Source organism: Podarcis erhardii, assembly GCF_964252035.2.
Source record: "Podarcis erhardii genome assembly, chromosome: 4".
Classification (NCBI taxonomy): domain Eukaryota; kingdom Metazoa; phylum Chordata; class Lepidosauria; order Squamata; family Lacertidae; genus Podarcis; species Podarcis erhardii.
Genome location: NC_138508.1, coordinates 87923568 through 87929745, shown reverse-complemented (window position 1 = coordinate 87929745; position 6178 = coordinate 87923568).

The following is a 6178-nucleotide window of genomic DNA, read 5'->3' as shown; positions in this document are numbered from 1 at the left end:
CCTCCCTCTTGTTTGTCCACTCCCAAGAGCTGGTGGACTACCTGACTGGGCTCCCTTGCCCACTTGCTTGCTTACTCCAAGGCCACCTCAGTTCTTGGCAACCAGCATCCACTGGCCACCCCACAGGCACCATTCACCTGTGGTGCCTGTAGCGAGGGCTGCTTCAACAAACACAAAAGCCTTTGGGAGGCAGAGACATGAGAGAGCTTCAGATGAAGGTGGGGAGGAAAGAGGGACAGAGACCAGTGCTGCCCGCAGCACCCCGACTATCATTCAAGGCACTCCAGGGTGCCACGGCACACTGGTTGAAAACCACTTTCCTAGCCTGTTAGAAGGCAGCTTCCATTGTAACTTGCCAGCTTAAAAAGTAGCAGCCCAGCATGAAACAGAAGCAGCATTTCCTCCACAACCACATGCCACAAGAGTTCCTAGCCACACTCTCTCCTTGAGGGAAATCCAGGACTCCCCCTGCTCTTCCTGGTTGTTTTGTTTTTTTCTTTTTGCTGCAGGGATTTCTAAAAAGGTCTTCCCTCGTCCAGACAGAACCTGTAACCCCGAGCTTTTAGAAAAGGGCAGGAAATCAATCTCCCGAGTCTGTCAGGCCGGCATGAAGCCCCTGCTCAAGGAGAGGATATGGTTACAAGGCACAGGTGCACTGCCAGAATGCCTCGCCGATGGTAGCGCAAGCAAGGAAGGGCTTCTCTCCCTTCGCAGTCGAAGAAAGAAATTTGTCAGTGACAAGAAAGATGGCTTGCGTGCCGCGCATTCCTGGGCCTGAGGAATAATGAAAGTGGGAGGGGAAGGAGAGGGGGAAAATCAAATTTCAACTAAGGATGTCAGCAGCGAAGTTAACGCAGGTGCAATATTCCCCCAAACAAAGGCCATCTTTGTTTCTTCTCTATTTTGTGCTGCAAAAAGGAGTTTCCTTCCTCCTCCTCCTCACCCTCCTCCTTTTATCAGCGCATGGAAGATTAAAATGCTGATACCCTTCCCCAGCAAAAATATTTTTACAGCTCTTGCTCAAAGGACTGGAAGATGAGTCGCATTTGACAGAACTTAAAAACAGGGACATTTTTAAAAGGAGAAGTCCGTAGAGTACTGTTGTTCAAGGTACAGTGGTACCTTGGGTTAAGTACTTAATTCGTTCTGGAGGTCCGTTCTTAACCTGAAACGGTTCTTAACCTGAAGCACCATTTTAGCTAATGGGGCTTCCTGCTGCTGCCGCGCCGTCAAAGCACGATTTCTGTTCTCATCCTGAAGCAAAGTTCTTAACCTGAAGCATAATTTCTGGGTTAGCGAAGTCTGTAACCTGAAGCGTATGTAACCTGAAGCGTATGTAACCTGAGGTACCACTGTAGTATTTATTAAGAATGTTGTCGGGGAGGAGTGGAGAACAACACACACCTGGATTGTTAAAAACTGCTGCAGTTCAAAATACAAGAACGTCACATCTCAATTAACTGTGCTGGTGTGGCGCATTAGTTTGAGTGTTAGAGTGCAGCAGGGGTGGTCAATGTGGTGGCACTCGAAAAAGAATTGGACTTCATCTCCCATCATCCCTGAACCTTGGTCACCCTGGCTAGAGCAGATGGGAGTCCAATAGTATCTAGTGGGTCACAGGTTCCCCATCCCTGGCTTATGGAACTCTTACCCAACCTGGCATCTTTCCAATGTTTTTGACAGCAACTGCCCAGCTAACCAATGACTAGTGCCAGGGAGACCCAAGTCAGATCCTTGCACAACCACGAAGCCGTGTCAGGGACTTCACAGAGGAGGAATGGTGGAGACTGCCTTCCCAGCCTGACCCTTCCAGAGAAGAAGACGACAGTTCAGAAGTACAACAGGGGTTTAAGGGAGATCACAGCTCAGAGGCAGATGAGGGGGAAACCTGGGAGAGCAGGAAGCAGAAGCATTAGAGGGGTGATAGGGGGGTGCGGTAGGTGCGGACCACCCAAAGTGTCACCACTGAGGGGGGGGGTGACAAAATGCCAGGTTGCACTCACTGCAGGGCCTGCAGCATGCCCGAGCCACTGCCCAAATCGTCCGCCCGCTGCCTTCCCCTCCCCCAGCTGTAGGGCAGCTGTAGGGAGGAAGTAGGCAGACTCCTGAGGCCCCACGGTGTGCCCTGCCCCTATGGGCTGCTCGCCCCACCGTCACTGGGCATGCCGCTCCAAGCGCCTGAGCAGCTTCCACCGCCGCTGGTGACAGCTGATGGACACAGTGCCTTTAGAAAATATTCCAGATCCCCCCCCCCTCTTCCAGAACCTGGTGAGCATTGAAATTAGGAGAGCAAAGAGCTCAAAGGCAGAGGGCACTTCTCAGCACCCGTAGTGGTGACTCATGAAGGGAGAGAGGGAGGGGGTGGAGACTCGGGGCAGCACCATTATTTGAAGAGCCTGTATTTCTAATCCTCTCTCTGTGAATACTGAATAAAAAGCAGTTGGTAAGAACTTTCCCTTGTCTTATCCGTTTCTGGTAACCTGCCATGGGGGTTGGATCCTCTGCCACCTGACACTGGGTGTCATTGGACTGTACTTGCTAGGGCCCTGTTCAGGCATTCAGCTGAATTCATGTAACACAAACCCTTCAGGGAGCACCCCCCCCCCCACATGCCCCCAACATCCCTTCATGCACCAGCCCCTCTGCTTCTTACCAGGATGGGCCAAAGATATGAAACCAAATCCCCACAGCCCAAAAGCTCAGGTACTGAACGAAAATAAACCTGAAGAGGTTTTGGTATCTGAAATAGGGCATTGAATGTAGCGGTGTTGCATCCTTCGCCGCTGTCTGGAGCTCACGCATGTGTGTGCATGCACCAAGTGAGACCAGGTGCTGGGAGCAGAGGGTAAACAAAACCCACCTTACCAGCCCAACCCTCGCTGCTGCCGCCGGGTGGGCACGGGACACAGAGGATTCATGGGGCCATGCTATACTATGCCGCCTGCCTGTCCGTGGGGGGGGGGGGGGAGCCTGGCTGGTCGATGCAGCCCTTGGCGGGGGCATCCCCCCAACACTAGCTGGGTGGCCATTCTGCAAGGGGGCCAGGGATGCAGCAACAAGGCCAGGCCAGGCTCCAGAGCCCCCCGCTGGCAGGCTGGGCAGAGCTCCCTATGTAGGGGCACCTGGCTCGTGCCCCCTCAAAAACATGTGGCCTCTGGACCCCCCCCCCCCCAATGTGCCCCTGGTTGGATGAACAAAGCTTGCAAAGCAACAGAAGAACAAATAAACTGCGTTGCTCAAAATTAATATCTGGATGTAAAGGCTCCAGAAACAAGTGGGTTACTGTGGCTTACTGGAAAGGGGACAAGACAGCAGGGAGGTTGGCATGGTGCAAACTCGCCAATCTGATGCTCCTTCTATTGCGTCTGCACTGCACCAACCTGGGTGGAATCTACACACACTTTTTTAAAAAAAATGCTGTGAGAATGTTTTATTTTAAAACGTTTTGAAAAATGCATTGAATTTCGCATAGCTCACTGTCGCCCTCCAGTGTCACCTTTGTATATTGCACTTTGCAACACATTTGAAATGTTTTATGTGCAGCTGTGTAGCCGAGTCCCTGGTAAGCAACAGCAACCCACTGCCTGGAAGCTAGCAGAGCAACTCTGTCCCACTGCACTTCTGGGTCCTGGCTGTATATGGAGATACTGGACAGAGCATTAGATGAGGATTGGGAGTGTATGAGACAGAACAGTAGACTTAAATTGGGGAGAATAGGAATTCAATTTGTCACTAAGCCATATAATTCATTGCGTAGCCCTGGGGACAAATCATTAACCTAACCTGCCTCCCCAGGACAATTATGAGAATAAAATGGGGCAACTTCCTTCACGTCCTGGGCTCCTTAAAGGAATGGTGGAAAACAAATATAATAATATAATCCACAGCAATGTCTGAAAACCTTAAATCTTCGGGCAAACTGAGGAGGAAAAACATCGTCAGGAGATCTACGAGCCTAACATTCGTTGTTTATATCCCATAAGCTGTAACATATGGAAAGATTTGGAAATATAAGAAACATTGTCCTGGCTATTAAGATGAAAAATGTCAGGCCTGGCTTTTTAAATGTCATGGAGGAAAATTTACTGCACCTTAGGAAAGAGCACTGGATCAGAGAATTGTTCGGACAAAGGAACTCAATTTATTCTGCAAATGTTTGCATTTAACAATCCACAGTTACCTTATACACCGCGGAAGTCAGAGCAACTGATTATAAGATAATTATGGCTTAATGCTTCAGTCCAGCTCCATATATATTGGCCCTTATCCAAAGGAAGTTAGCACCAGTTTATACATTCAGGAGAATCATGTGGGCTGTACTATTTTTGACTGTGAGTCAGGGATTACAGGCTTTGACCTAAACATATATACCTACACAAAAGCACAAATTGAGTTCATTGCCTACAGAAATATAGCATACCAAGGAACAGGGGTAATCCTAGCTTTTCCCCTGATATGCTAACTTTCCAGGTGCAGGGAGTCAATTTCATGGAGGATCATGCAATCTTCTCCCACCTGAGACACTATGTCACCCAGGGAGCTTGATGGATGAGTAAGAACTTCAACTAGGATCTCCTTATTCCTCATTCAACACTCAAACCACTGTGCCACGCTGCCTGACAGGTAGGTCTACTCAGAAGTAGAGGAAAGACCATAGCACAGAGCTAATGCACACACTTTTTACTTAGGTAGTCTGAGATTCGATCCTGCCATCTCTAGGTAGGGCTGAGGGAGACCCCTTTCTGAAACCCCAAGGAGTTGATGTCAGTTTGTGTAGACAATATTAAGCTAAATGGACCAATGTTGTGATTCAGTGCTATGTTCCTAGCATGCAGGTCTCCTTCCTCCACCACAAAACTTACAATCCTTGGCCAGGCCAGTGTTTGAACTGGGCCATATTAATTTACAGAAGCAGAGGTGGGAGGGAGTGTTTTTCCTCTATTATTCAATTGACTCTCTGTTTTCTGTATTTAACGTAAGTGGATTCGCAATAGATTTTTCTTTTTCTTTAAGCATTCAGATGTAATGGAAGCCGTTTATGCACCTTTGGAAAATTAGCCAGCGCTTAATAAAGCAAACAGGAGCTGTTCTGATGCAAGAAAGGAGAGCTTGTGTAGAGCAAGGGCTACTTCATAAACAGAGAGCCAACAAGCTCTCCTTAAACTCGGCCCTGCAGATCACGAGAGGCACAACCTTGAGTTGATTGAAGGGACGGAGCCAAAATAGGACGTTCTTGCGGTGAGACGGCCGATATGGTCAGGCTAGAAAACCTCTCAACTGCTTCCTGTGGTCAGCCAAATTCCGCAGGCTTTCAGAACAGCACTGCCTTGGAATCAAAGATTTCTTAGAATTTGCTGGGCACTAGTCAGGGACTCTGCAAACGACCTGTGATTCAGTCCTGGATCGTTCCGGCTCCTTAAACAAACTCAGATAAAGAATAAAAATGTGGCCGTGCTTTCTCTGGATCCATTCCCAAGACTGCAAGAGGCACTTGGGGAGGAAACGAAATCTCTAGCGACACCTCATTCTGGGAAAACTGAACTGACGGGGACAAAAATATTACACACACATACACCAGAATATCAGAAGCAAGAATGGGCATGATGATCTTGATTCCATACCCTCCAACATTTCTCTGATGAAAATACGGACATCCTATTCAATCCTAATAATTTTACTATTTATACTTCATCCATCTGCCTGGGTTGCCCCAGCCACTCTGGGTGGCTTCCAACATATATAAAAACATAATCAAACATTACACATTAATGCAAGATAATGACAACTGTGACCTTAAAGAAGAATGGGAACTTTTCACAAATTATTTAAAAAGACAACAAAATGAATTGGACTCGTTGGCAGGTTTTGAATAAACATACACAAATTTATTGATTGATAACACGGTAGACAGATAATGTAAGGATTTGTATAATTTTATAACATGCAGAGAATAATATGTGCTGAGAAGTTATAGAGAGGAGTTGAGGGAAGTCTCTGGGGGAGGGGAGGGGGGTTTGAGGGGAGTGGGACAAAAGGGGAGAAAATAATGAATATGATATTGTCACAGCCACCCAGGTGGGTCCCAGCTCACGAGAGACCTTACTCCGTTGTAGTTTACTTACAGGAAAAGTTTATTGAAGATAATTGCTTCTTTCACAGTTCAGCATTGTGGCTGTAC